The following is a 9,419-nucleotide window of genomic DNA, read 5'->3' as shown; positions in this document are numbered from 1 at the left end:
GAGCATTATCTATAACTCATTATAAATTAGATCCCGCTCACGCTTACACCGCACCAGGTTTAGCCTGGCAAGCAGCTTTGAAGATGACCGATGTTCACCTCGATCTCATACTTGATATAGATCAACACTTATTTATTGAAAAGGGTAACGCTTTTTGATATTTTAAATATTATTGCATTTACATTGAATTTTTAGGTATTCGAGGCGGTGTTTCAATGATCTCAACCCGTTATTCTGAAGCGAATAACAAATATATGCCCGACACATATGATTCGTCTAAAGAGAGCAGTTATATATGCTATTTAGGTAATTTACATTTTTTTTAATTATTTTTTTTATTTTTTTTATTTTAATAAATTTTATTTTTATTATTTTTATTTTTATTATATTAATTATCTTAATTTAACTTAATTGAAGATGCGAATAATTTGTACGGTGCTGTTATGTGTGAACCACTACCGCTAGGCGACTTCCAGTGGGTTCAGGAGGATGATTTGCAAACACTCTGTGAAAATATTCTGAGTATTCCCAATAACGTTGAAAACGGATACATTTTAGAGGTAAATAACAAGTGTTATAATTATTGAATTATATTTTTAAAGAATTGTTTCCTTTGCAGGTGGATCTTGAATATCCTCCAGAGTTGCATGACTTACATAACGATCTCCCAGTAGCGGCGGAATCTAAAGTTATTACACATGATATGCTATCTCAATACTCCAAAGATCTCTTAGGAAAATTAAATATTAAGGAGAATCAAAGTCTACCAAAACTTCTTCCTAATTTAAATAATAAAGAGAAATACATAGTACATTACCGCAATTTAAAATATTATGTAGAATTAGGTTTGAAAATAACCAAGGTTCATCGAGCTCTAACCTTAGTAGAGAAGGACTAAATATGAACATGTAAATCCAAGATGGCCGCCAAGATGGCCGCCAAAACAACCCCCCACACCCCCCCCAAAAATATTTTCAAAAACAAAAAATTTTTGTCCTTGGAAAATATACTCAAAAGTTTTTAATTTAAATCTCAAATTTCACCTTGAAGATGATCTTTGACCTCGACGCTCGAACACTGTACACAACCACTAAGCCTCGGTCTATCACCCCAACAAGTTTGGTCACGATCGGACAAGGTCGAACCGAGATATCGGCGGTAATATGTAACCCCACCAAATACGTCAACTTATTTACTTTTGGTGTTACTTTTTTCGTTTTTTCGTTTTTTCGCCGTTTAAAATGCTAATTAGTGATTTGCGAGATGGGGAAACCTTCGCTTTATAGCCTTGGCAACGTTTGGCCACACCCAATCACGTGATATCCAACTTACCCCTGTTGAAAATTAAACTTTATTTACTTTTTGGAAATAAATAAATAAACAATCAATACATAGTTTGCATCCCTACGTCATCAATGACGCAGTTCCAAGTATAGATATAAGAACCAAGAATAAATATTTAATTTGAGCTAGAATGAACTATGTCGCCATTTTGCCGGTGTAGATTTCTTAGTAAAACGGGAGGGTTAACAGTTTCAATCGTCTGTTTGCGGATTTTAATTATTTTCAAATGATTAAGAAATTAGTTTCACGTTAAAAATGGTTATCTGCCTGGTTAAAAATTGTTCGAGTAGTTCAATTACCAAGGGAGAGCGAAAATTGTTTATTCGATAGCGAAGGTAATTGTAAAAAGGATGACCGCAAAGGCCTAACTTTGATAAGCTTTGTCAACTTCTTTTCGTAGATATTTCTCTCGTAATTTGATATTTTATTTAAATAACCCGGCCTTAGAATCTTATCTGACTTTGTTTAGGGCTCATTTAAAATTTGAAAGCATAAATCTAATTAGTTTTGTCGCTTTGACGAGATTACCAACAAAATGGCTACCTATTTAGTAGCTACGCGCGAAATGGTTTGAATTTTTGATCGCCCTCCCAGTTTCCTTGGAGACCATAGGTGCAAACTATGTATACACATTTTAAAACAAATTACAATGGGGTTGGTCAATATCCGCCCGAGATATAGCCCCTTATGTATAACCCCGGTCGAAATAAAATACAATTTAGCTTACCCCTGTCGAAATAAAATACATATTTTAAAACACAACTAATAGGTCTGATTGGTCAATATCCGCCCAATAACTTATGTTTTACCCCTGTTGAAATGAAACTTTATTTACTTTTGGAGATAAATAAATAATACAATAACGACATAATAAACAATCAATACATATTTTAAAAACACAACAAATTACAATGAATAAAAGCGGTATTTATTTAAGTAATTGTTTGTTTTTATTTAAATAATAGGCTTATTCACTTTCAATTATTTAAACATTTTGCAATTTTTATTAAACTATTAGTTATTTAAATAAATATTGAAATATAGCCGAGCTTATTTTATTCATGGATTAATCTACTGCCGAGCACTAACTTTTGCAACTCGAAAGGCTATAATTTTACCCAAATAGATGTCTGGTTAATTTTTAATAGTAAAATAATATATTCTAAAGTTGGAAAAACATTTTAAATTACATAATCAATAAGAATTCCAAAACCATTTATTTTAAATAAATAAAAAATAATTAACTTTTTTTAATTAAAAATAACAACATTGTAAATAGAATTTTCTCTGACTATACACAGTGAACGAACGGCTGATTATTGGTGACTATATTAAAACAAAATTAAGTTTATTAATTTGAATTATTTTTAAAATTAAACATTACTTACATTGATTGATAATTTTAACTTTCTGCTGAAACACGTTACCAGAAACACGCTCTATGAAATTATGCCGGATTGCGAGCTATATCTTTAAATTCATAAATAAAAAACTACCTCTAGGATATAACTGGTTCAACATTGTAACCTTGTAGAAGTAATTTGATACCCACCCCTTAATTATTGTCACGTGTAAACGTTATCAACTACAGTTACAGCCTTCTAAAACTAGTTTGGATTTTTCAACAATTGACTAATTATATCAATTAAACGCAAAAATGTTTATTAACATCTGGTATTATTGATCCTACTCTATTTTTTCCCAACTTTCGCATCTCCGCGCCAGTTTGAATTAATCAATAAAATTATAAACGCAGATCACGTTTTGCCAGGAGACATTCCACAGAGCCAGTGAGAAGAAAAAACTGGTTGCTCTAACAAACGTTGTATATATTTAATGTGAATTTAAAAACGGTTTTTTTCAAAAAATTCAATTTTATTTTGTATTGCTCTGTTGTTTATATAACTTTTCTCTATATAATACAAGAAATATTTATAAAAAAAATATTTATTTCATTTTATACACAGTGTTTTTTTTAGATCGAGGATAAATACATACCGAACTATATTCAGATTCTATACAATCTGTATCTCTCGAACGTCTTCTATTTCCTCTTACACCACATATTATACAAATTAAATGTTGAGGAAAGATTAATAATGCATCCGATGGAATTCTCATTGATAAACAATTGCCTTGTCTAAAAACAACAGGTTGGTAGTAAAATCGACATTGTTTATTCCAACAATAATACAGGAGTCCACCATATGTTTCTAACGACTCAGTATATCCAAAACAATAAGGACAACAAATAAAACCATCTTTTTGTACTTTAACAGAACCTCTTTCTAACAAATTTTTGCAAGAACTCTCGTCCACTGTATAAAATGAAGAAATAATTAAAAATATAATTAAAGAATATTAAACTTACTAAATAACATACTTTTATCTCCAAAATTGAAGAAAAACTGTATTTCTTAATATTCAACTCTCTCGTTTACACGGCGAATATATTTCTAATGATTAAAGGTATAATTCAAGTTTTTATACAAATTATGTATGTGCAGATATTAGTATTATCATAAATTAAAAACCCCGAAGATTTCAGGTTATATAAAAATAAGTCAAGGTAAAATCTGTTTTCATAATATAGTATATTTAAAATCACCTTTAGAAATAATTAATCAAATAATTATGTTTCAAAAATAATTTATATTTTGTTATTATTTTCAACCTTATTAAACGATAATTATAATACAAATTTATCGTAAATACATGTACTTTTTATATATTAAAAAGGGTGTTCGTATCGTTGGAATGTGCTTTCCCCATCAATACACAAACCTGCTAACCTTGAGGAATTTAATATTTTTCAAAATATAAGTTATTTGTTGAGTTGTATAATATCACTGTAAAACCTAATTGCGAGTAAATTTTTTTTATTATATCACAGTTGAAATGGGAAAACGCAAGATGTCTCAAAAATCGCCCTCTTTAAAAGTTAAAAAAATGAAGTTATTTATGGGGAAACCAGAATTTAAATGGTTTCGATTTCCTCAGATTTGCAATTCAATCGGAAAATTTAGAACATCCAATTAACATTAAATTTATTAAAATTGATCAGTTAACTGTTTAGACGACATGTTCTACAACCTGTGTCATATAACCGTTTTATTTATGGATTTCAGTTTAAACACAAAGACAATTCAACTGTTAAGTACATAGAATTCAAAATAGAAATATTAATTGCAGAAGCATGTTCCTTAAAAAAAGAGGATATTTAAATCGATTATTTTTTTAATTTTAAACCGTTATTAACGTTTCATTATTAATTCTGTTAAATTCACAATGCGCTTCGGATTTCATCTGTTAGTTATTAAAATTTAAATATTCGGTTTTTATGTTTGCAGAGCGAATTTTACATTTTCAACTAATGTTAAATATGTTAGGAATTCTATTTATAAAAATATTTTAAAAATTAATTTAAATTTTATTTTTAATATTTGTTAAAAAAAATTTCAAAACAACCATTTACTTTCATTGAAGATATTCAATAATAATTATAATTTATATTAACCAAAACGAACTTTGCAAATAAAAAAGGATGTTTATATATGTTGGTAAACAAGACAGCACAAACAAATATACTAAATTAATATTGAGTTAATTAAAAAATAAAATTAAATTAAACCAAAAACAAAAATAATAATAATAATTTAATAGAAAAAATAATCAAAAGATTCATTAAAAATAAGTTTGAGCTATAATTAAAGAAAAATTAATTAGTTTATAACAATTTAAATAACAATGTTATAAATTCCTCTATCCGTAAATAATATTTGTATCTGTTGTCAAATAGTTGAGATTGAAATTTAAAAAAAATAAGTTTGATATTTTGAAACAAATGTTAGGTTGATGTTCTAAATAAAATAGCCTTTGTTGAATATTTCAATTTGAATTGATTATGATTTTGTTGTTTTTGATGGATAAAAATCATTGAACAATCGCTTATAAACCCAATATCATTTTTCTTTATATGTGCACGGTAACTTTCCACAAACTATTTTAATTTCTATTACAAACATTGAAGCTTTAAACAACATTAGCAATTGGTGGCTCAAGGTTTTAACATAAATAAATAAATAAATAATAATCAGCTAGGCTAATACCCAAGGCACCACCCTAGGCCTAAGTCATCGAGCGACTTTTAAAGCCTTTAATTCAGGTGTCCGGGTTACAATGCGTAGGAGGGTGGTGGCCAGCCCTTCACGCGAGCCAACAGCTCCCTACACTAACTATTACCGTTAACCTCAACATTACAACCATTTTTCGTTCCGAATACAAGATCTTTACGACGTTCTAATTCTATAATAAATAAAATCTACAATTAACGTGGAAATTGTAGATATCCTTTCCAGTACCAAGATCCACATTTGGAAAAATTATAATTTTATTTAAAATCTATTTTTTTTGGACAAATATTTCCGTCATAGTCCTACAAAACTGTTAAATGTACACATAAGACAAGAAAATTTACACTTATACGAAATGTTTATTATATTTTCTACAAAAGCATGTTTGGATGTATTATGTAATAATCGTATGATTAAATCTTATAAGAATTATCGCGATGTTTAGTGTTATTTAAAACTTTGAATGCTTGAATTAGTAAAATATTTCAAACCAGGCAAGAATAAGTTCCACTTAACCGAGAGAAGAGTATATGAATCGCAAAACTCATTCTAGCCGGGGGCCACACTATTAATGGATAGGTAATTAACTTCTAGTCGTTTTACCTGTGGGTAAAAGTGATGAAAATGGAGTCAATAGAACCTGTAGTAAAACTGGGGTGTTATCATGTTGCCGAGCTTGTTCACCTTGGTATTAGGTATTATTTTTACGGTCTGTTATTGAACGTTCACAATTCACTTCTCTGTGATTCAATAGTATTTATTGACCATCGCCTTGATTAATGTGCATTGTATGTTACAATTATTACAATCAGTTTAATTTATTCCGATAGTTGGATTTACCACATACTATACAAATAATCCTTTAAAGTTGATCATAGCAAATTTAACATATTAATAATGGTGTCCTAGGTAAAATATTTACATGCCAAAAGAACATTATTAGATAAATAGACCAAGCTTAAAGACCATTTTCAATATAATAATATATCAAATGGGTTTTGAATTTTATAATGTAAAATATATTATAACAGATTTGACAATATGAAGATTATAGTAGAATATCGCATTAGGAAACATTTCCATAATTTTAGTTTTAATGTAGTATGCAATTGTCAATTTAAAAGTAACAGTCCATCAGTTTGATATTTAAGAACATTTTGCAAATTATGTGATTATTAAATTTTAGAGTCATTCCAGGTGAGATAATATTAAATTATTTTAGAATAAAGTCTTTATCTTTCAAGATTTACTGGTTCTATTAAATAGCATGGAACAATGACAACATTTTTATCATCAGAGTAAATCAATCCTATTTCTTTTGAAAGAAATTGTGCACCGTTTTTGCAAAATAGCGCAAATTAATGTATCTTTTGTTGCGATAAATTCTATATTATTAGTGATTTGAAGAAAAAACCCATGGACAATTTCATATAAAATGGGTAAATTTGAATACATTTCGGCTAAATCATATTAAATTGGGTAAGTTCTTATATTATTGGATTAACTGAAATTATTATGATTGACTTGATAATAAATTGAAAACATACATTTTGGTAAATGCTTGTATCTTGGGTTAATTGAAATAAATAAATTTAGTAGAAACAACATTGCCTACATTTATATAAATTTTAAGAAATTCAAATGTTATTTTTTATTTGAATAATTTTTGGTAAATTCCAATGATATTGCATAATTAATATCATTTTGTTTAGTTTTTTTAATTTTGACTAAGTTCAATTTACTAAGTGTAAGTTCATTTACCATTGGGTGGTGCCTCAGGTATTAACTTAGGTGATTATTATTATTAATGGGAATAATATCGATACATTTATTATCTAATTAAAATAAATATTGGGTAAATTTATGTAATGTTTTTGTAAATAGATGAGTGCTTGCAACGAACAAATAGACCGAATTATTGAAGAATAACTACGGATTTTATCGGAACATGAGGTATTTGGTGGCAGGTGTTTTGAAAACAAATGGCATAATTAAGAACTAGCTCAAAAACAGGTAGCTGATTTAAACAGCCCTATAATATTACAAATCTTTGTAAAACTTTAGTTTTGGGAAATACCGCTAGAAGACGCCAGTCACATTTATTATAATTATAATTAATTTTTTAGCAAAATATCGGTCGATCGAGTACTATAAAAAATATTATTTAGTTAACATTTAAATTAAAACAAAAGATAAAATAAATATTAAATTGTTTGTAATTTAGACTAAAAATATTACGTTGAATAATAAAAAAGGTAGTATGAGTTTGAAAGACTTTTATTTTTGAACATGTTTTCAATACTTATAATTGTGTCTAAAAGAAAAGTTAACTACCGAAAAACTCCGAAAATGAAACAGTAAAAATGTTTCAAAGTTAAAAAACCAATGTTTCAAACTTTAAAAAAATGTGTGTGGAATATATAAACCTTACGAACCACCATACAAGTTACAAGCAAGTGTTTTGATAGGTCACAAAACGTCAAACATCAAAGAAATTGGTAAATTATATAAACGGCAAAACTGACAATCAAATATACAATTATACAAATAATTTCAATCCTTATGTGCAAAGATTTATTGAAAAGTTACTCCATCGGATGATATTACTGAAAGCACCCGAATCCAATTTCTACAGGATTAACATCCAAGGAAAAATTGAACGAATTTTTTACACAACGCTATCAACATAATGAAAAATTGAAATTATTTAGAAGTTTGTAAACATTTGAAATTACTTTGAATAATTTTTTTTTAAACCTTATCAAGCTGGCTTATTTCATATTTACTAAACATTTTGGCTGAGGCAAGGAAGTTTGTACTTTTTTACAGACAAAAATACATTTAAAAAATCGAGATTGTTAATTTTGTGCGACATTATCATTCGTCTAACTTGTTTTCCTCGAGAACGGTGTAAATGACTAAAATCTATGCAAAATTGGTAGTTTGAAATGTTTTTCGTGACAGTGTGCTCAATTCGTGTACGACTGTTTTATAAAGCTTGAAACTATTGCGAAAATATAAAATTTGTTACGTAGTAAATTTATGAAATTTTGTTTTAATAAATATTTATTTAAATGTGATGACAGAGAATACATTATTTATTTACAAGCTGAAAACACTTTTTAAATATTGTACGTCATTTAAACAATGATCCATTAATTCCCTTACGTCAAATGGGCAATAACCTATAAATTGATCCAAAAAATCTTCTTCCACTTGATAATCCTGTGAAATACGAAAGGCAGCGTAGATTTCTACGAAATCACAGAGTGCGTCTCGTTTTTCCAGTGGTTTATAAAACTCTTGAAATTTCGAAAATTTATCAACCAATACAGAAAACATTTGATTTACAGCAAACATGCTATTTCTTAACAGATTTAACTGTTCATCTATACGCAGTTTAAATTCGTCTAAAGCTATCACTTGCACTCTACTAAGTGAAAAACTGGTTGAATAGTTCATTTCGTATTCAAGATACTTTTGCGTAAAAGGTAATAATGACCACATAAATTTTCCACCATCGGAAGACACTTCAAAACTGTGATGGAAAGTACAATCGGAATAAGGATCAACGATCGGAATTGGCAGGTTAACTTTTTTTTTGATGTAGAGCTTAGATTTTCAATAATTGAAGACCATGATTTTGTGAGGGCGTCCCATGTTTGCAAGGAAATGATAGTGCTTTGGTTCCCATTGGAAATGTAAATTCCGGGCTCTTTCCGAAAAATTGATACTGTTACAACTAGTCGACTGTCCGACCTAAATTTTAAAGATACTACAACAACAAAAAACAATTTTAAAACAATATAAGTTATTTTAAAATTACAAGTTTTAACGTACCCTTTTTAAAAACCATTGTGTATTTAATGAATTCTTCAAGAGAAATAGTACCAAAAATTCACTTTTTTGTGATCAAAATACACAATTTTTGCCGAGTTAATT

The 9,419-nt window shown here is 28.3% G+C and overlaps 1 long non-coding RNA gene across 1 annotated transcript; it reads left to right on the top strand.

Moving 5' to 3' along the window:
* Positions 1–228: 228 nt before the first annotated feature.
* Positions 229–9,105, top strand: LOC149939651 (uncharacterized). Its single transcript, XR_016481364.1, has 4 exons — positions 229–306; positions 418–560; positions 620–688; positions 9,088–9,105. It is a non-coding gene; the product is annotated as an uncharacterized LOC149939651 (long non-coding RNA).
* Positions 9,106–9,419: the final 314 nt, after the last annotated feature.

Source organism: Leiobunum rupestre, chromosome 6 (genome assembly GCF_980474605.1).
Source record: "Leiobunum rupestre chromosome 6, qqLeiRupe1.1.hap1, whole genome shotgun sequence".
Classification (NCBI taxonomy): Eukaryota; Metazoa; Arthropoda; class Arachnida; order Opiliones; family Sclerosomatidae; genus Leiobunum; species Leiobunum rupestre.
Note: the sequence above shows the minus strand (reverse complement) of the source record. Positions and strands in the feature narration are given on the sequence as shown.